The sequence below is a fragment of the Octopus bimaculoides genome, chromosome 12 (genome assembly GCF_046866305.1).
Source record: "Octopus bimaculoides isolate indiv1 chromosome 12, ASM4686630v1, whole genome shotgun sequence".
NCBI lineage: Eukaryota > Metazoa > Mollusca > Cephalopoda > Octopoda > Octopodidae > Octopus > Octopus bimaculoides.
Window position 1 is genome coordinate 56,761,831 of NC_142939.1, and position 23,562 is coordinate 56,785,392.

The following is a 23,562-nucleotide window of genomic DNA, read 5'->3' on the forward strand; positions in this document are numbered from 1 at the left end:
TTGAACAATGCCTTATCTATTCAGCTATTTACTTCTCTATGCACCAAGAATATATGAATATTTTAATGATCTATAACATGTGTGGGGGGGGGGGGTTAATTCAGTGATCTGCTTGTTCTCAGTTCTAATCCCGCAGAGAATGAACGACTTTGTTTTCCGATTGATGTAGTTAGAAACATTTACAACTACGTTTCACAAATTTGTCTTTCATGTTCTTGTGATAAGAAACATGGCCGCCATTGTAGTCCCCACACTCTTAAAATTCTCTGTCTTCGTGTTTATATAAAAAGACAAATTATTGAAAGATTTAGAATGTCATTCGATCAAAGTAATTCTAAATATTACTCCAAGGACATTCTACCAAACTTCTATTTAATATTATTTCATATATGACTGAAACAATTTTACCAATTACAAAGATAATGCGAAAACTAGCTGTTCTGTCCTTTTTTTTTTCTTTCTGATAATAATATGGAAGTTATTTGTCGGAGAAAATGCGACATCTGACCTCTCTCTCTCTCTCTCCCCTGGTTATTTCTAACACAAATATCTCGTTATTTTGTAGAACTCGAATTTGTCTATCTCCTTTGTATATCAACAGAACAGCGAATAAATTTTAATTCTTGGTAGCAGGATAGGCAGAGCTGTAGTTTAAATATTTTAATATATATGTTACGTGTAAATCGGTGAGCTGGCAGAACAGTTAGCAGGTCGGTCATAATGCTTAGCGGCATTTCATCGTTCTTAATTCAAATTCCGCTAATGTCGATTTTTTTTTAATCTCTCATCTTTCCGGGTCTATAAAATAAGTACCATTTGAGCACTTGAGGTCGATGTAATCGATTTACACCTCTCCATAGCTGCTCAGCCTTATGCCAAAATTTGAACTACACCAACTTCTCTACGTACACACCACCAGCAACGCTCGCACAGGTTCTATCTCCACACTGTTTGTGAAATGCTTCACCATGGTTAACAGCAAATACAACCTGTGAGAACTCCTGTAACAAGTAACCTGCAGCAGCATTGAAGCCACGACTTCTTGTACGACATGTGCCTCTCCCCGGCTCTGCATTGCCGCCTCAACGTCTTGATACAGCATTTCAACTACTGTGTACCTTGACTACGAACTGGTATTTATCATCCTTGTGTCTGGACATTCTTCTAACGTCATATTATAGACTCTTTCTATGCTCTGAACTTATTGCACACGCATACACCTATGTTTTACACATACATTTTATATTCATGCGGGTTTGTCTATTATTATGTTTATATGTCGCACATACAGACACGCATGTTAACATATAAATAGAATCTTCTCTTAAACCTTCTACCGGTTGTGTCTCTCGTTTCCTTCTGGCACTGATACTCATTTAACCTTTTTCCTTCCATGAATTATGTATGGAATTGTGAAGCACCCAGCAAGTGCAAACCACATTTTCCTATAAGGGTCTAGATTTGCGATACTATCCTTTAATTTCGTATCGTAGATGGGCAGATTCCTAAAGATTCTGCTCGCGCATTCACAGCAAGCAAAACACAGGTCCAGACTTTAGATCGTGTTGGTGTATTTTTACCCACGCCGATGTTTACACACGGCCAGTTATACGTCGCTATGAGTAGAGCAATGGACTCCAGTAATTTGAAAATTAATGTCCACCAAACAGAAAATATCATCTACAAAGAAGTTTTGTAATCATATTGATATTATCGAAAAGAATATGATTCATAATTTAAATAAGGAAATTTGTGAACTTTGAATGTATAAGGGTGAATTAAATTGCTCACAAGCGTAAAATAGTGTAAAAAGTATATCTAAATGACATTTCTTTCTTAATACTTTTTTATGTAGTGGTCGAAGGAAGCTCTGGCTTTCGTTAGGAGTGATCCACATAACTATTCATGATACGGAGGCTGGGAGCTTATTTTAGTTCGGGAGTGAATCATCATCACACGTCACTTAGTCACAAACACATGTCATATAGTTGTAATAGAATGCTGTATCACCAACAATAATGTGATTTCTCTAAGACATCACCCAGTAATCTATCAAGTCCATTAACACATTTCTCAATGCATACTGCTGTTATGACTTCTCTCCTTCATCTTATGCCTCCATCGTAGATCGGTAGATTTGCTAGTAAAAATAATGTCGTTTGACACGATGGGTGTTCGAGTGTAACGGTTTTAATAAGCTTTAATTTATGAACAAATAGGTAACAAAATCAAAGTTTTTAACATATGTAACGAATAGCTTCTTAGATTTTAAGCCAGGATTCGAAACCGATTCTACATTTTTTACATAACTTCCTTTCCTTTTGTTCTCGGCTTTTGCACTAAAAAATTTATGACTCTACTGTCATACTTAGTAAAGTTCTGCTGTTTAAGTTAATATTCTTGCATTAAATACAGTTCGAGGAAAATAAACCCATTACTCTCCATTGTTCTCTGATCTACAGCTTTCTTTATATAAATACAGTAACCAAGTTCAGTTCTTTCTTTCGGTACCGACGGCGAGGGACTACACAGCTTTTGCCCTCTCTGGACTCTCTTATTCTTTTTGTCTCTCCTTTTCCCACTGGTCTTCTAGCAGTCACTCACACATGAAGTTAACTACCTACAGAATGGATAAAGGACCGGCAAATAATTTGTGTTTAACAACAGCTCTAAAAAGTTTTATCTTACATTGTAACGATGAAAATAACGAGCCATTTCAATCAACAATATTTTTCTTCCTCTCATTTATTTTGCTACTTATAAATCGTTACACATAATTGCTTTTAACGAAGTCACAGGGGAGAGATTTTATGTGGGGGCGAAATGATTATTCGATTAAATCGATTCCCATCCCTTAACCTGTACTTTATTTTATTGACTACAAAAGGCTGAATGCCGAAGTTGACATTGGAGAGATTTGGGACTTAGAACGTAAAGAGCTGGAATGTTATTGCATAACATATCACATAACATAATGAATGTTATTGCATAACATTTTATCCGATGTTGCAACGATTCTGCCAGATTACCACCCATTTTTTAATAGCGGGTGGGGCAAAATGGATAGCTTCTGACTTTATATTTTCTTTCTACTTGTTTGAAACAATTGTTATTGAAAGTATTGCATCATCGTTTTGTACCGTTGCATCATCACTGAGAGTGAAAAATTGATCAACATAGTTGTTGTTGAAGCTGAGAAAGTGTGGAACATAGTCAGGTGACAGATACTTTGTTTACAAAAAATTTTTCTTCAACTTTGACCCGATTGTAATTCAGGTAACAATATCTGGATAATTTTAAGTGTTCAGCAATCAATATTTATTTCTCTTTTGGATTCCAAGGCAATTCCCCCCCCCCCCCCACACACACACACTAATGTATAATTTGATAATTTTCAAAAAATGTCGTCTAAAGTGAAGCAAAATGAATAATGACTAATTTCGATATTTTCTCTTTAACTGCATGGTGCATAAATATATCAGGAAGATGGCCACTCCAGCAGATCGGGAAGAAGCTATTGAGAATATTTTACGTTGATTTTTTAGATTTAGTCAAGTTTCGTCATGTGCTATTTTTCCAAGATCATCTTTCATTTGACCCAGGCATTTTTAGTTTTTGTAGCATTTCTGATTTTTTTTTTATGTCAAAGGATGGATATTGATGTGTATGAGTCTTTTTCAGATGTAATTCTCGAAAACTGAAGAGGCAGATTTACCTTACTTTGTCTTACTCGTTATGCCCCACCTAAATTTCTCTTCTGCATGCTCGAAGAGAACGGAGATAATTTTTTTTAAATACAGTTCTGAATATTTTATAACGATTTTAATGAATTTACGAGATTATAGAGAAATTCATTTACTGAGCTGATATAGTTCTTGTAAGGTAGTGAACATTTGCCATTTTTTTTTCTTAAAGTCAAAAATGCAGTAAATATTATTTATTGTTCTTTGGGCGGCGAGCTGGCTGAATCGTTAGCACGCCGGGCGAAATGCTCAGCGGTGTTTCGTCTGCTGTTACGTTCTGAGTTCAAATTCCGCTGAGGTCGTCTTTGCCCTTCATCCTTTCGGGATCGATAAAATTAGTACCAGTTACGCACTGAGGTCGATGTAATCGGCTTAATACCTTTATCCCTTCTCCCAAATTTGAGGCCTTGCGCTTCCACTAGAAAAGATTATTCATTGTGCTTGGCGACATGCTGGTGGAATCGTTAACACACCAGGCAAAATGCTTTGCGGCATTTCGTCTGTCTTTACGTTCTAAGTGCAAATTCCACCGAGGTTAACTTTGCCTTTCATACTTCCGGGATCGATAAAATAAATACCAGTTGTGCCCCGAACTTGCTGACCTTGTGTCAAAATTTGAAATCAATATTATTCGTTGCGCCCCACTCTCTAAAATAAAACAAGTTTCAGTGTTAAACTTTCAATAACTTTGACTCTGGAAGGAAATCGAAAACAAATCGAAATGTTTTATGCATCGTAATAGGAATAAGATCAATTTATAAATCGTGGAATTTCCATAGGTCTTTCTAGTTATCTAATAATTATGAAAGCACAGTTATTGATATGAAGAAGATGGCATGGTAGATGTAGCAGCCTCCACATTAAATTATCATATGTGTCTCTACATTCTGAGTTCGATTCCTTCTTGGATGAAGTTTGCTTTCTGTTTCTCCAACGTCAATAAAATTAGTATGAATAATGTACTGGATTCAGTCAAGTGTGTCTTTCCATTTAAAATGTGTGTCAACGAAGAGAGATCAATATCTAGCCATACGTTCGATTTTGAGTGTGTTTGTGTATTAGAATATTCGATATTTATAGTATTGTATACGTACTTATTAACATGTTGCTTTCGATCGGTACGAAACTAGAGTAATGATACTGAAGTTCTAAATCATATATCAGTGGTTCTTAAGCAGCAAGCTTATGTTCATAGATCGCTTAGCTTTTGTGATACGTCTACAGTGTCAATGAATTTGGTTTTGTGCTAGTCTCCCTGCTTTCTCTTCAGCTTTCACGGCAGGTAAAGATAAATGTCTTGCGTATGACATAAAACCGCATCTGGTGGTGGGGCTCCAGTCCGAGAGTTCTGGAGTTGTGAGGAGTGGGGACTCACCCCTTAATTATTATTACTCTCAGATCCGTTCTGACCAGGAACGGTCGCACTTGCCAGGGTCCCGTCTATGGGTTAAATAGATTTGTGTAAGAGTAGATTGAGCTCCTTAGCTGCGATGATAGCAATCAATCTAGGAAAAGGAAAACTCCAAAATTAATAGCCACTTCCAATATGTTCTAAGAGTATGGCTAATAAAACTAAAATGGCTAATAAAACTAAAATGGCTAATAAAACTAAAATGGCTAATAAAACTAAAATGGCTAATAAAACTAAAATGGCTAATAAAACTAAAATGAGGTGTGTCTAATAACATAGATTCTATATGAAGGCAACTACCTCATGTTAGTGTACATTCTGCTGCAGGTGGATATAGGAGGGAATGATGAAACATAAATACATAGTCAGCCGACAGTGTGAGCCTTCCCTCCCTAGTCCCTTAATTAAATTTCATGGTTATTCCATTAATGAGCTTAAATATCTACCGAAAAACGGAATTATTTTCTGCAAATCACTTTGCCTCAATAAACTTGACATAGCTCAACAAAAATAGTTTCAAACATGACATTCTTCAACCAAAGATCGATCGGTATAAAAAACTGCTTTTCGCAGTTAAGGGTAATGGAATTTTGAGTGGCTATATTTGGTTTCTGCTGTAAAAGAGCTATAAACAATTTCTAAGTAGTACCTCATCTTGGTGATGCGCGATAACTAGAGTTCTTGCTGTCTCTGGCTAAACTTATCAAAGACTCGACGGTGGTCTGCCAGCAGAGATGTGACATGTAGATCACCGGTGTGATAGTTAGGGGTCTATTGATGAGCACTAAGATGGGACATTCGTGCTCATCAGCAGACCCATAACCAACGGTCAAATAATCTCATTGCCTTGTGAGTGATGGAGATAGTAAAAAAGCTAGGTGGAACACATCCTGATAGACCTATAGAAAGAGAGTCTCGTTGGCGATTAGATATGTCTATTTGGCAATGTTTTTTTTTTCTGGCAAATCTTACAACCAAACGAGTACAGTTTTGACTCTCCTCTAAACTACACTGGTGAGGTCGAGAGAGAAGTCTTGAGATATAGGCAACCCAAGACCCCTCGTAGAACTACCCACGTTCTTCTTTATGTTCGTTCCTCTTTCTTTTTCTCGGCGTTTCTTTTTCCTTCTCTTTGACCCTTTCCTTTCTCACTACAGACACTTAACTATATCTTTGAGGATCTAGGCACAACACGATAAGCAGTCTTAAATTGTGCAGAGAAGAGGTACCATGGGTTGTCTATCGGTAGTGTGAGCCACTGTCTCTCCACTGATCAACAACCACCTATCTTCACGTAGGCGGCTCCAGCTAGTTATGTATTAATCCTCCACTGTCTGGCTACTTCTTTAGATGTAAGAGATTTAAGTGTTTTGTATTTGACAAATAGATTCAAAAATAACGCATCAAACAATATTTGGAAAATTCCAAAGACGTTTCTAGCGTTTCGTATAGCAAACTAAAATATGAGAGCTAAGACATCAGGATTGGCCGATGATCTGAAACTAATCGATAATAGACGCAATCATCTGTTATTGATGCTGATCTCGCAAGATAAAATGTGGACATTACCAAAAGGTATTAGTAGTCGACAAGGCAGTATATTTTCTTCTAGAAATGAAAGAGAAGAGATGACAGACAAGAACAAGACGTCGGGTTTGCAGTAAAGACATCTTTCTTACCAATGACAGACATACTTACTGTGGTACTCGAATGACTGCTAAATCGCCATCTGAATTCCAACATCGTTCCAGTAAGCCTTGTTACTACCTGTAACTCCACACTTAACTCTAGTGTGAAAGCGCATGACCTGTTTTATAATGAGAGGGAAAGGGAGAGTTTAGTCCTCTATCGCAATTACTAGACTTCAATCATCTCTTTTGTCGAATTTTCTGTTTTATTCCATTGGGGCTCGAAACGAGTATGTTTTTCTTTATGCACTATTCTGGGATGACTTTTTATTTGTGTTGCGATGTTCGAATCCCGGAGGTGATGTTAAAATTGTTTTCAATGTGTGTGCGTGTGCGTGTGTGCATGCGCGTGTGCGTGCGCGTGTGTGCGCGTGTGTGCGCGTGTGTGCGCGTGTGTGCGCGTGTGCGCGTGTGTGCGCGTGTGCGCGTGTGTGCGCGTGTGTATACACACACACACACACACACATACATATATACACACAAACATATATACATATACATAAATATACCACACAACACACACACACATATAAGATGGTCTTTAGAAAAGTTGCAAAATGAATTTAGAGAAGAAATGTGACGCTTATAGTTTGCTTGTTCTTTGGAGCCGAAGAATAGAAGGCGTTTTTTCGCTTTTGCAATTTGCTCTTTATGAAATGCCTGAAAGTCTTCTTTGGAATAAGAAAATAGATTCCATCATTGAACAGTACCGGAAAGGTTTAGACATGGAAAGGCAAAAAAAATAATAATGACTCATTGATACTGATTTATAGAATGGAAGGAAATTGAAAAGAAATCTTTAAGAAATAGACGAGTAGTAGCGATAGATATCTAATTTCAAATTGCATCAGAAAAACGAAAATAGTGAAAAGTTCCCCACGGAATTCACCATAGTATAAAACGTTTAGCAACTGAAAGCCTTCTATGATTGCGTGGTCACAGAATCCTTTAGATAAGAAATGAAAACATTTTTTGATATTTCGAAAGGTTATTAAGAGGATTGTATATAATACAAAGCGTAGGCGCGGGTGTGGTTATAGGTACAACGTGGTTGTGTATAGGCTTCCAAAAAATAAGTTCTGGGGTCGATCTGTTCGACTAAAGGCGGTATTCCAGCATGGCCGCAATCAAAATGACTGAAATAAATAAAAGAATATATATATATATATATATATATATATATATATATATATATATAAGAACTAGGGTCGATTTGTTTGACTAAAACCCTTCAAAGCGGTACTACAGCATGGCCGCAGTCCAATGAGTAAAACAAGTAAAAGATAACACCTATATAAAACATAAAACAACTATTCATACTAACAATATGAAAATGAGTAAACGCTTATTGAAATAAAAGCATTCTAATTATTATAGACCTTCAAAGAAATGTCGTTTTCATCTATATTTGTGGTTATCTGTATGAATAATCTTGTACTTTATTCTTAAAATTGTACTTGTCGATCTTTTGACGAGACAAACGCATCGACAATATTATTAAAATTTGTGTTTTCAGTTTCCTCACGTTCAATGCTGAAGAAGTCTAAGGTCAACAGGCTTTCTTGACAGGGTTAACGTTTTATTGACAAACATTGACCCTTTCGTGTAAGAACTCCCCCAATAATGTAGAAAAGAACCCAGGAAGAATATTATATTAATCTCATTTGGTGCGGAAACCGATGGCTTCTACTTTTTGCAAGAAATCGCTACATAACATTCATAATGCCAAATATTTTGGCCTCGTGTTTGATTCTATTGCAGATCAAAAACATTACGAGCAAATGACAGAAAGTGTTCGTTATGATGATATTGATTTTTAGAAGAAAAGAATTATGAAAGGGTCTTTCTTGGATTTATTCAATTAAAGCGAAAGTATGCCGAAAACACGGTGAAAGTAATTCAGGAACAACTTGTAAAAGACAAATGTTGTTAGAAGCCTGTTGATCTCCATACCATGGCAATGCTGCAATAATGGCTTTATAAAAGAAGTATTCAACAGAAGATAAATGAAATATAGAAAAAAACATTGAACAGATATTGTCCTGTTAACTGTGATAATCGTCCTCTCAATTTGATCGGAATGCATACTTCTAAGAAGTATTGATGGTGATGTTTACGGTACAATTCAGACACTTTATTCATTCGTTTCCTGCTCATCTATCCGTTAGTAAAAGCGAAAAAGATGTCATACCAATAGTTTTCAAAGCTGAATCTGAAATTCAATGAAGTTCTAAAACAGAAAATGTGAAGTCAGCTCATGAATGTTTTTGATATTTCCGTTGAATTTTTGTAAACCATAGTTAATTATCAGAACTGCAATGCTGATACAAGAAATGGTGCGAGGAAAGTAATGAATCAAATTTGAATTGTTTGGTTTTGCTTTGATTTTTTATAATAAAATATTCATTTAGATTGGCCCTCTTCAAATAAATCCAAGATCATACCGTAAGCTCTCTTAATGGTGCTTAGGATTTAAAGGCTCTTCAAGATTATTTTTTAAACATCGAGCATTATTTGCAAGTTAATCACTGTAAGCTCAGCTGAAACTGTGTGATGAAAGGGATACTCAAGTAGAAAATGAGTCAGAAAGAAGAAGCAACTGCTTGTCTTTGACATTTTACTTGTTTCAGTCATTAGACTGCGGCCGTGCTGGAGCACCGCCTTGAAGAATTTTTGTCGAACAAATCGACTCCAGCACTTTTTTATAAACCTGGTACTTAGTCTATCGGTCTTTTTGTCGAAGCGCCAAGTTACGGTAGCGTAAACATACCAACACCAGTTGTCAAGCGGTGATGAGAACAAATAGGCACAAAGACACACACACAGAAACACACACACACACACACACACACACACACACACACACACACAAACACACACACACACACACATTTACATATATATTATAAATAAGGGCAAAAAGAAAAAAAATTTCTTTGCCAATATACTGAAAAATAGACGCTAAGTCGTCTAACCACATAAAATATTTTCACTTATATTATTACACCACGTGTAATAATATTATATATGGTTAGACGATTTAGCGTGTTTTTCAGCATATTGGCAAAGAATGTTTTTGTTTTTGCCCTTGTTTATAATTATATTTATAATTTTCACCTTAAAAGGTATTTTTTATATGCTGGGCTGGTCACTGATAAAATTTTTTAATAAAATTATATTCTTATATAAGACGTATATATATATATACATATATATATATATATATATATATATATATGCCGGGTTTCTTTCAGTTTCCGTCACAGGTCCATTCACAAGGCTTTGGTCGGCTCGAACCTATAGTACAAAACATTTGCCTAAGGTGCCAAGCAATAGGACTGAACCTGGAACAATGAGGTTGGAAAGCGAACTTCTTACAATACTGCCGCGCCTGCTTGGTGAAATATAAAATAAGCAAAGATGTAAAAGTAGAAATGATGAGAATAATAAAACTATTGTTTTCTTCAATAATGAAATGAAAGAAAAATTTACTTGTTTCTATGATTTGGATTTTTAAAATTAGGCTTCTTTTTGATGGTAGAGGATTTTTGTTTGATTAAAAAAAAAGCAACAGCATTCATAATGTGATTTCTAGTGGATCACGACACCAGTTAGGAGAGGCCTGCTCAGGTGATGCTAAAAAGAGCTACGTGAAGCTAGGGAAATATTTGTACAGTTAATAATACATAAGAGAGAAAAGGAATCAGCGAACAACAATTTTAACAACCACTGTTTCGAATTAGGGTCGTCTGCTATTTACTGCTGCTTCAGTTGCTGCCGTCTGCTTGTCTGTTGCTGCTGAGACTCAAAAATGTGGGGGAAAAAAATCAGTAAACTATCCCACGAATTTCCAGCTGCTGTTGCTGCTACTGCTGTTGCTGCAGTTGTTGTTGTTGTTATTTGCTTCTATAATTTTCACAGTGTCGTTAGTCACTGCGAATGATATATGCATTACATATTAGATAGGACAAATCTATAGCATCGATCTTGCCTAATCAATAATGCGCAGGATTCAGCAGCGTTGAAAGCAAGTTCGTTTCCACTTTGTTGCAGAAATAACTCTTCTTAGTCCAACAATCCAGGGTCTATTATATATAGCTGAAAAGTATGTTTAAATACTATTTGAATCGTTGAAATAAATATCTTCAGAATGATGTTTGCGCGTAAGGAATGCCTCAAGTTTATGTACACATTATACATTTAAAGAAAGCCTTCAAACTTCTCTGTTTCTACCTGCCTGCCTCTTTCTTCTCTCCCTCCCTCTCTCTCTCTCTCTCTTTCTTTCGTTCGTTATGTATTTATTAATTTCCCTACCTCTATGTCAGTTAGTTTTTTCTTTCATTCACTTCCCTTTTCGATCTCCATCACACTTTCTCAATCAATTAATACTTTATTTATTTGCCTCTTGTAAATAATGATGAAAAGAATCAATTACATAAGTATTCGTTTATAACAAGTATCCATGAGGTGATGACTATCCTCATTCACACAGAGACATGAGAAATGGGTGCTGCGACGTAAAGTAGTGTTTTCCTGACATAAATAAAAGAATAGATCTGTCTACATCACTGGGAATTAAAACTGGATTGCAGATTCGGTTCAGCCGGAAAGCATTCGCTTCCCTACTGCTGTATTTTTTTTTATTCATGTTAGTTCTGCATCGAGTTACAAAGACTCCCTTGTCCCTCTGAGCCATCAGAAATACAGTAAACTTATAATTAAGCCATATGAAAGCTCTGCCGACGCTGTTGTTCACCAGTTGTAATATAAAATAAAAACTTATTGAGAGCATTACATAATCAACTAAATACTGATGGTACAACGCCAATTTTCTGGAACCTTTGCTTCCAAGACCATTCCGGATTACAATTTTTCCGAATCAGTGGTAACTACACTCCAAATTAAACAAATGTTGAATTTACTGAAATAATTCAATGAAATGCAGCTACAGTAAGTCAGTATAAATGATACCAGTTTAATGTTGTACTGCCTAAGGTACCAGTAAACTAGTCTGGCGGCCGCTGGAATTTGAAGCTTCTGGTCTTGAATTAGCACAGATTATAAGAGGTTCCGGACCATTAGTGTCCGAACAGTCGGTGGTTTATTTATATTGACCATACTGGAAAACTAATATGTTTTTCACATATGTTTCGTACTTATTAAGATTATGAAATGACAAATTGGAAAGAATAAATACGATTAAAAAGAAACAAATCTTTAAAATTCAGTAACAACTTTTTGTTTTTTTTACAAAATAGAAGCCAGTGCGTTAAGTCTACTCAACAATAAACAACACAAAACTACTTACAAAACAAACACTAATTTATCTAATGACATAAATAGTGCCTGGTTTTGAGTTCAGTCTCACTGCGTGGCAACTTGGGTAAGTGCTGCTGCTGTAGCACTAGGCCAATCAATGCATTGTGAGTGAAATTGGTCGATGGAAACTGTGTGGAAGCCCGTCGTGAAAACACATGATTTGTTTATATATATATATATATATATATATATATATATATATATAGGGAGAATTCACAAAAAAAAACAAAAGACGAAGACAGGTGGTGTAGAAAACAAACAAATGTATTAGTATAATGCTCGGGAAGTGAAAAAGTCTTTAACGTTTCGAGCCTACGCTCTTCCACAAAAAGAAACACAGAAAGAAACAAAGAGAGAAACACGGAGAGAAAAAAAAGAATATGTAATGGCTAGCGATCTATCATGGCGAATGCCGGACAGAAGGGTCACACAGGAGAGTAAGGAAGAAGGGGAGATAATAAAGCATTAGTGATCCCAAAACGAAGGTGCGCGTGCGTGTGTGTAAGAGAGTTCGTATGTGCGTGTGAAAGAGGGCTGGTGATCTTGACGTGTGCGTGTGTATATGTGTAGGTGTGAATATGTGGGGCTGGGAATTGGTCAGTGCTGGTGTGTTCGTGATGGTGTGTTGCGTGGTGGTGTGTTACGATGTGATGTGCTGTGTGGTATGGTGTAGTGGTGTGTGGTGTGGTGTGATGGTGTTGGGAGGTAGGGGAGGCGAAAGTGGGGAAAGCAAGGTGGGGTGTGGGTTAGGTTGAGGGTGGGGATGACGGCGAAGTTAACCTCGGCGACCTTTTTCGCTTCAGAAGAAATGCTGCTAGGCATATTTCCCGGCGCGGTAACGATTCAGCCAAATCGCCCCTTAAGTTCGCTCTTTAATTTTTATGAAATATACGTATAAAGTATATTCGTATTGTGATACGAATATACTTTATATTTGTTTTTATTATTTTTATTCTTACATCCAATTTTAATGCATGTTCAAGAAGATACACATTTTCGGTCAAACGCTGAAGATAAAACGTATTTTACTGATCGTTCCCGTTTGATCCAGTCTATTGCAGATATCTTAGTGCTGCCAACAAGAAGTAGAACGTATTGATTCTAATTCTAATACTGAAGATTTTGAGAGGCTGCTAATCTTGGTTACATGTTTGAGAGAAAAGTAGCTGAAATGATTCTCAGGAAGAAGATAACAGTTGATGAAGGAAACAATATTCAGGAAAGATCACAGAATTTTCTTCTCAATCTTTATAAAAGAGCTTAAACAATGCTTGCCGAAAAATTTTAACGTATTCGAGAACGGGAACTGTTTTTGCTTTTGTTTTCTATAGAAAATATTTCGTTTTTCTTATGGAATTAATGAGTTTAATTTACGATGTTATACTGGTTTCAAATTTTCGCACAAGGCCAGCAATTTCAGCCGGATGGGTAAATCGACTACATCGACCTCAGTACTCAATTGGTGCTTATTTTATCGACCCCGAAAGGGATGAAAGATAAAATCGAACCTGGCGGCATTTGAACTCAGAGCGTAAAATCAGAAGAAATACCACTAAGCATTTTTTATCGGCGCGGTAATGATTCTGTCAGCTCCCCCACCCACCTCACACACACACACACACACACACCCCTAAATTACGATGTTATATTAAGTGCTGAATTACAATGTAATAGTAGTTGGACTAATCACTACAAATTCAGAAAAAATTTGTACGGAATTTATTCATTTATTCATTTCAAGGATATGACAGAAGGGAATGCCTTCAGAGATGTTGCAACATTTGTTTTAATTTCTTAATTTCACTTAATTCAGAGACTGAGGTAAAAAAAAAAATATCCTTCAGCAACATGGACGTTATAAAAACAAAATTAAGATAACAAAGAAAAATAGAACGGGTAATAATGAAATGAAACTTGCAATTCTCGGAGTTATTCTCTGCTTAGAAATATTTCATGAAACGCCGTGATGAAATGTAAAAATTTAGCGTTTACCTGAAGCATTTTTAAGATTATCACACAATGGACACATCTAACTTTGAAGTAAGGTAATAGTAATGGAAATACTGACGGAGCAGTGGCGGCTCATGTATAGGAACTGCAGAACTGCAGCACCCCCTATTTTCACTCGATATTATCGATAACATTCAATATAATGAGTCCTTTTTCCTTGAATTCTTTCTTCATACTTGTACATTATATAATCCTTAAGCTTAATGTCAGTAGCCATCCCCTAGTTTATGAAAAAAAATACAAAAATCCTCGTATAGAACTGTGCGCTTCACAGTTCCAGCGACACGGTGTTTGGCTGTTGTGCGCATACTCACATATCCGAGATAGGAAGCTTCACGCTAGGGAGAGAGAGTACTGTCGTTCACGCAGTGCCGGTGAAAGGTAGTGTTTCTTTTTGACTCCGCGTGTGTTGTTCTTAAAAACATGTTTATATTCTTGAATGTGATAAAGTGTAGAATTAGATTATATTTTCCTGCTTCCCGCTTCAGTGTTGCTGCTAGGATTTTTTAAATAGAGCAAATTCCCCGTCCACCCACCCCCCTTATTTTGTTATTTAGGAGGGAATTTTTGAAAAACAAGGGGTAATTCGCGGTGGTTCGTAAGCAAGCTACTTACCACACAGCCACTCCTACGCTTGTCTCTAACTATATATGAATAATGCAGTACTAGATAGACGAAACCAAGAAAAAAGTGAGTAGGTTGGTCATTTCTGGAATGCTTTTGATTACAAACGTGCTCAATTTTTGCTTAACCTGAGGTTAAACAAAAATAACCACAACCACAACCACATAATAATTAACAGAGCATTTGAGCATTTATTCTGTTGATATCTCTACAGCTTCCAAATAAAGTCCTCGGGGATATCGCATCAGTTTTTCTGGTATTTATAGCGATTGTTTATTCAAAAGTACATTTATAATACTATTGAACGAATGCCAATTTATAAGTAAAAGAATATATGTAAATATATATAAAAAAGAAAACTGATATATTCCGTTTGTTCGATCCGGAAATTATGAGAATTAGCCTTACTCCATAATTAATTACAACACATCTTTCATTGATAATTAGTCTAAGTAGCTTTAATTTCCAATATTCTGACATTATTCTTTCCTCGATTTCTAAACGAAGTTTATATACAATGTTATATATACACTATGTCCATCAACCTGCATTGAATTACTCGTTCTAATACATTTAATGAGACTATGATCCCAATCAAACGTTAATTCTTATCCATTGAAAGACCCTCCATGAAATGTTAATTTTTTTCACTTTCACGACGCACCAATTTGTTTCCATTTTTTCTTTTCTTTTCTTTTTTTTTCGTTGTCCTTTTTTTTCTTTTTTACCTGATTAAATCTTCTTCCATTTAGCAGATTATCCTAAATTATCGACTTACAATCAAGTGTTAACCCATTTCCATTTAATCCTTCATAGACCCATTATAACAACACAACACAACCAAATATGCTAGCCTCTATGCGGTCATTGAACTTGCTAGAAATGGCAGCCAAAACTCCTATCACAATGCTTCTCAAATGGTGAATCGCTCAGGACATCAACGTTAAACACGGACTATTTTAAATATAATTTAAGGCTTTATTAGAAAATCCATTCTGACGCTTGAATGTCTTGCAAAACATGTTATTCATAATTCTGTTACATACATACATACATACATACATATATATATATATATATATATATATATATATATATATATATATATATATATATATATATATATATATTTGAAAAGCCTACAAGACTAGGTGAAAGCGCTAATTTACAAAACATGTGACATATGAATAAAAATCTGTAAATATACAACCATCCAGACATCTTAGTACCTGATTATTATTTTTTCTAATATATAATTCCTGTACATCACCTCCAAACCTTCCTATATATATATATATATATATATATATATATATATATATATATATAGCGGGGTGGGGTACAATGAGGAGTTTTACTGCATTTTTGATTTTGAAAAGAAATATATTTTTTTTAAATGTTCACAACCTTACAAAAACAATGACCTTCTCTAAATGCATTTCAAAACATTATAACATAATCTGAACCCTATTTCTGAACATTATCACGTTCTTTATGAGCATATCAAAGACAAATTTAGGTGGGGCAAAATGAGTAAGCCAAGATACGGTAAATTTTTCTCTTCAATTCTCCAGAATTATATTTGGAAAAAGACTCATACACACCAATATCCGTCGTTAAATCAGAAATGCTGCAAAAGTTTTAAAATCTAGGACAAATGAAAGAGGGTCAAGGGAAAGTGGCACATGATATAAAATTAACGAAACTCGACTAAATCATAAAAACTCAACATAAAATATTCTCTATAGCTTCTTTACAATCTGCTAGAGTGGCTCTCTTCCCGCTATATTCACGCACGATGCAGTTAAAGAGAAGAAATTACTGAAATTAGTAATGGCTCATTTTACACCATTTTAGACATCATTTTTTAAAATTTGAAAATTACCAAATTAGACATTAGTGTAGGAAGAAATTGACTTGAGATCCAACAGAGAAAAGAATATTGATTGTTCAATACCAAAAAAATATCCAGATAATTTGTTAACAATTACAATCGGGAGAAATTTGAGGAAAAATCTCTTGAAAAAAGAATTCATTTTAACATATGTTTCAAACTCTCTCGACTTCAACAACAGCAACAACTATGCTGGCCAATTTTCACTCCCAAAGATGATACAGCACTTGCAAAGAAGCGGTTTCAAACAGGCAGAAAGAAAATAGGAAGTCAAATGTTGCTTCAAAGATGATACAATAATTTCAATGCAAAGATTTCAAATGAGTAGGGAGAAAATGGCAAGAAATCAGGAATTACTCATTTTACCCCGGTTACTAATTTGCACACACACACACACACACACACACACACACAAGCTGAGTATTCCTTCGTTGCCGAGTAATTTTCACAATCATCCCGTCTTTTTATATATCTGGATGGTCAAGGTTTCAAAGCTCAATCGGATATCAGACAAAATGCCGCACACATTAGACCGGATATCTTGCATATCGGTCCCAGCTCTTTGTGTTCTGAGTTCAAATTCCCACACAGTCTTCTGAGGTGGCAGACTAAAACCATCGGCCGCTTTAACATACCCTCTTGGATACCTTTAGCCGAATCCCCTGCCGGGGCCTCTTGGAACTTTAGGTGTTTTTCCCTCAATAAACACTCACAATGCCCGGTCTGGGAATCGAAGCCGCGATCCTACAACCGCGAATCCGCTGCCCTAAGCACTGGGCCATTGCACCTCCAATGTAGGAAGTAGGTGTCAGAGCAAGGTGTCAAAGCATGTTAAATCACATAATTGCTAATATGACATTATTTATACAACTGTGCGCAACATAGTATAGCAATAAGCTTGAGCATCCGTTTATTTGTGATGATATATGATGATATAAAGATATATGATGATATAAAGTTTCGTTTCTGATCTGTCCTCTCTATAATTCTTTCCAAATTTGACACGAGGACAGCTATTTTGTGGAGGGATATAAGTCGATTACATCGACCCCACTACTCAAAGAGTACTTCCTTTATCATCCCCGAATGGATGAAAGACAAATTCGACCTCGACGGCATTCGAACAAGGAACATAAAAGTGGAAGAAATGCCGCTAAGCATTTTGTCCGGCTAGTTGGCCACTCTATTTGTTCTCACTATAATAATGCTTTGTTTGGAACGGGGTATACTTGCTGTGTCATGTGATTCTACTTGATAACCACGTGAGCCAGCGATCTTCAAACTGATACATACCACCCTCACTTAATCCTCACGGCAAAAAATATTAGTTTCAAATTTTGGTACAAGACCAGAAATTTCGTGGGGAAGTGGTAAGTCGATTGCATCAACTAGTACTTATTTCATCAACCCCGATGAAATAAGTGCTCAACCATGAAAGGATGGATGAAATGCCGCCAAGTATTTTTTCCCGGCGTGCTAACAGTTCTGCCAGCTCGCCGTCCTTCACCACATAAAATATATGTGAAACGTTTTGATCCGCCATTCATTATAAACGAGAAAACGAATTAGAGTCTGCATCCATGAAATGCTTCTCTAAATATAGGCCCCTCTGATTTCTTAAAATTATGACTAAAAAAAAGTCTTAGTTCTATTAAATTGGGAAATTTGTCTGCCATTTTTTTTTTCAAACCTCACAGCCTTTCTTTATGGTAACCACTAACGTGAATGATGCTCGGAAGCGTGACTGGGAGCTCAATGGAGGAATGACTTGTCTATGGGGTTAAATAAAGGTTCAGAGTAGTAAAGGCGTTTGCGATAATAGTTATACTATAGTATTACTTGGCTGGATACAGCAAACAGAAAGAGCGAGAGAGACTGCAATAAACAGACTTAGACAATGATTACTTATCAGACTTGTTATAATAGCAACGAGGCTTGGGATGAACTAATTGATGACAAAGACAAATTAGCATTGTATGAATGCTAAATCATCATAATAAACAGCGGACTTGTCATAACTCATTTGCAGGAAAGATTTAGTTTTAATGCGTAAAGTACAATACTGCTATTTCCTGTTATAGTTTGCTAGTCTACACTTTAAAACAACCAGCGTTAGTATTATCAAATGAAGTGATGATATGCATATATATATATATATATATATAACGAACTAGCAGAATCGTTACCACGCTGAGAAAAATGCTTAGCGATATTTGGTCCGTCCTTACGTTCTGAGTTCAAATTCCACCGAGGTCAACTTTGCTTCTAGCCTTTCGAGGATGAAAGCAAAGTTGAGCAATGGGGTCGATGTAATCGACTTAACCTCTCCCCTAAACTTGCTGGCTTTGCGTCAAAATTTGAAACATAGATATATATATAAACATCCAAATTGAGGGGATGGAACGGGTATAGTGCTGACTAGCTAGCTGATCCTCTGATGTAATAATTACTCAACGAGCAGTACGCAACTTAGCTAATCCCCAGGCCGAGAATAACTTAATTAAATGAAGGTTACATTGTCGCTTGGGATTTCCAATTTTACGTATATTATAACTAATGAAATATTTCATGTATTATAAAACAAATGAGTTAAAAACTGTTTGGTATGTGTCACAGCGCCTTCGTCTTTTTTTATGTGCTCGCTCCCACAAACTTTAGATCATGGCTACGCCTATGCAGGCACTTACAACTGAAATCGGATCTATTCGGTATATACACTCCCCTTTCAAATTCTGGATTCGTTCCAATGTAAAGAAATCAATAGATTTCCTGTGTTATCCAAGACCCCTACTTTTAACAGTTACTGTATAAATATCCCAGTATTTTTATCGTCTGTTGAACGGTCCCTTCTAAGCATCATTGTTGTAAATCAATAAGCACACAAATCTTACAGTCTGATCTTAATTCCTACTAAATCAATAGATTCGTTGAGTTCCAGTGAAAATAGTTGTCTGTCATTTGGAATTTTCGCCTTTGTTAAAATGAAATAAAATAAATGGCGTTCTTTCGGAGAAAGTTTCCGCAAAATTTCCGTAAAAATTTTTTGTTTCTCTTTTTTTTTTTTTTTCCAGCTCGAAGCAAAATGCCAAAGATAGACAACACGCTGCAAACCTGCAGCACTTTCCTTGCTTGAAGATTTTGCAGCAGAACTTACGCACCAAACATAGGAAGAATCAGCCATGAGAGAAGCTGCAGGAAGAAGACTACGAGGACCTAATTAAGACATTCTCCACTGCTTAGACCGTCTGTCAAAACGTAAAAAGCCATGTGTATGTATGTATGTGTGTATGCATGTATATTTATATATGTATGTATGTATGTATGTATGTATGTATGTATGTATGTACTCTTTTACTTGTTTCAGTCATTTGACTGCGGCCATGCTGGAGCACTGCCTTTAGTCGAGAAAAATCGACCCCAGGACTTATTCTTTATAAGCCCAGTTCTTATTTTATCGGTCTCTTTTTGCCGAACCGCTAAGTTACGTGGACGTAAACACACCACCATCGGTTGTCAAGCGATGTTGGTGGGACAAACACAGACACACAAACACATACACATACATATATATAGGAAATTATGAGAAAAGTGACTACGGAGGTCCATAGCATTCTAGAGAAGGCGTTCCAGAGGTGTTACCAACAACGGCAGATCCGCTGGGAGAAGTGTGTGAACTACCAAAAGGAGAATTTTAAGGGCGATTAAATAAAATTTGTGAAATGCACAATTTTTTTTTTCAAGCCCAAAGGTCGGATACGTTTTGAACGCACTCCCTATTACAGGTAACGTTTCAAATTTGACTTTTTTTTTTGTCTCAGATGAAACTATCTCATCCCACTTTCATTCTTCCACCTTAACCCCTACATAGGCACCAGACCACACATTTTAGATAAACATGAGTATTTCCTATTTTGTAAGTTTTTACTTTCTTTTTTTACATCCAATAGCAAAGACCCATTAGTGAGATACGAGGGGGTACTGAAAAGTTTCTGGGTTTAAGGGTCTTGCGAAAGGCCTGGCTGGAGGTCCAACCTTCCGAGTTCTTTTACGGGGCTTAGGAAAACCGAAGGACCGCTGCAATCAGTGTACGGATCTGAGAGAGGAATATGTTGAATAAAATCATAATTAACTGATCCCCCTATATTTTCATTTATCCAAAGCCAGGAACCTTTCAGCACCACCTCGTAGCTTATGACCATACGGGAATCTTTACAAAGGTGGCGCATTAGCAGAGTCGTTAGAACGCTGAATAAAATGCCAAGCAGTATTTGTTCTGATTCTCCACATTCTGGTTTCAGACCCCTCCGACATCTGCTATCTTGCTTTTTATTCTTTCAGAGTCGATGATAAAGAAAAGGAGGTTGGGGCCATTGGTCTCCAGTGTGTTTGGTATGAGGAGACGGCGTCATTCAGCCTCTTTTTCAGCCTAGCCTTTTTTTTATGTCATGAGAGAAGGTTGTGTAGCCGAATGACGTCGTGTGCCAATCCCGAAGGATTACCAAAAGGAGTGGACTTTCAGAATAACTATCCCACAGAAATTGGAAATTCTCCGTTCTTGGTAAGAATTTTTACAATTTTTTAAAGAATTTCTGACTGCACCCCCTCCCCCATCATCTGCATCATTATCATCACCATCATCATCATGGCATTCGCAACAGTACCCACCACTAAAATTTGTTTAGTTTCGGGGATTTTTTAGGTTTTTTTTGTGGATTTTTTTGTTGCTATTTTTTGTCATTCTATTGTATTCCACGTAGAGGCGCAATGGCCCAGTGGTTAGGGCAGCGGACTCGCGGTCATAGGACCGCGGTTTCGATTCCCAGACCGGGCGTTGTGAGTGTTTATTGAGCGAAAACACCTAAAGTTCCACGAGGCTCCGGCAGGGTATGGTGGCGAACCCTGCTGTACTCTTCCACCACAACTTTCTCTCACTCTTACTTCCTGTTTCTGTTATGTCTGTAATTAAAAGGGTCAGCCTTGTCACACTGTGTCACGCTGAATATCCCCGAGAACTACGTTAAGGGTACACGTGTCTGTGGAGTGCTCAGCCACTTGCACGTTAATTTCACGAGCAGGCTGTTCCGTTGATCGGATCAACTGGAACTCTCGTCGTCGTAAGCGACGGAGTGCCAACAACAATTGTATTCCACATTCTGAAAAACTTGTAACTCGCATCTTTTACTTTAAAATTCTTAGCCCCTTCCTTCGTCGTATCATTCCCTACTAAAATGACTTTTTGTTTTGCTAGCTTTTTTATTTTTCTTCCATTATCATTTTTTTTTTCGTACTTTTGTCAGTCTGTAAGAACATTTTTTCTTCTGTACGACATAAAAATTACATTATGAGAAAAACAAGATTAACACTTATCTGATTTTATCAGTATATGCGTTAATATAATTGAATTTTACATACCTTTTCTTCTTTTTTTTTTTCGTTTGCAGCTACCACACGAGACAAATTCAAACAGAAAGAAAGAAACAGTTTTACTGAGGATAAGACGCTACGACAAACTGTAACTGTGATAGACAGAAGGGAGAAAACAAGATAGATTTCTATTTTTTTATATTCTACTTGTTTCAGTCATTAGACTGCGGCCTTACTGGAGCACCGTCTTGAAGAATTTTTAGCCGAATGAATCGATCCCTGTATTGTTTTTTTTTTTTTTTAAAGCTGGTAATTATTCTATCGGTTAATTTTGCCGGACTGCTAAGTTACGGGGATGTAAACACACCAACACAGGTTGTTAAGCAGTGATGGTGAACAAATATAGACACACACACACACACACACACACACACATAAATACAAGCTAAAACACATGCATGTTGTTCCCTCACTTGTCTTCGTCTTTTGTTTTCTGTAAATTGAATAAATATATAGCACACACACACACGCACACACACACACGCACACACACACACATATATATATATATATATATATATATTTATATATATATATATATGCACACACGCATAATGGGTTTCTTTCAGTTTCCGTCTACCAAACCCACTCACAAGGTTTTGGTCGGCCCAAGGCTTTTAGTAGAAGACACTTGCCCAAGGTACCACGCAGTGGAACTGAACCCGGACCCATGTGGTTAGGAAGCAAACTTCTTACCACACAGCCACGCCTACGACTATCTTTTTTTATCCTATTATATTTTTCTTTAATTAAAAGATATTCTTTTCTACATTTTAAGCGACTGAGATTCTCGTTTGATTGATGCTTATTTTAAAATTCCAATTTTGTTTTTCATATTTAATATGTCCTTCCTTCTTTTTCTGCTTCTTTAATATGCTGCACGATAATCTGATAGAATTTGACTGCTATATTTAGCAGGTTTAGTGATAACGAGTTGGTTTTGTTCAGAGGCTTTTTGGTCCATCGTCGAACACCGTTTCTGTGTGAGGTGAGAAAGTTGGTTTTGGTTATTTCAGGAATCGTTCGATAGATTAATCTGCCAACAGACAAAATCCTGGCAGTTAATGAAATTAATTACGCAGAATATTAATATTGTTTACATGAGAGAGAAAATAACAACAGAAATAACTTTATGTAAAGAGAATATACCTCAATGGTTGAGCATTTGACTGAATATCGATAAATGCCTATGCGCTCTTTCTGCTTTTTACGGTTCTTTTTCTGTTCACTTCTGTTATTTTGTGTTTTATCCTGTTTACTATTAATGCATAATGCCTTATGTAATAGCTTGTATTTATGCATTACATTGTGTAACACTATTTTTATCCTTGGGTAATAACTGTTATTTCCCATTTGCTTACACCTAGAAAGTATTATTTTTTTAAATAGCTATTTCCTTCAAACTTTGCTTTTGTTACGATATTTATTCAAACCCCGAAGAATCCCTCT

At 36.4% G+C, this 23,562-nt stretch overlaps 1 long non-coding RNA gene across 1 annotated transcript; it reads right to left on the minus strand.

Annotated features, from left to right (window-relative positions):
- Positions 1–2,192: 2,192 nt before the first annotated feature.
- Positions 2,193–22,561, minus strand: LOC106870135 (uncharacterized). Its single transcript, XR_001409489.2, has 3 exons — positions 22,102–22,561; positions 6,853–6,961; positions 2,193–2,620 (listed from the first exon to the last, which is right to left on the minus strand). It is a non-coding gene; the product is annotated as an uncharacterized LOC106870135 (long non-coding RNA).
- Positions 22,562–23,562: the final 1,001 nt, after the last annotated feature.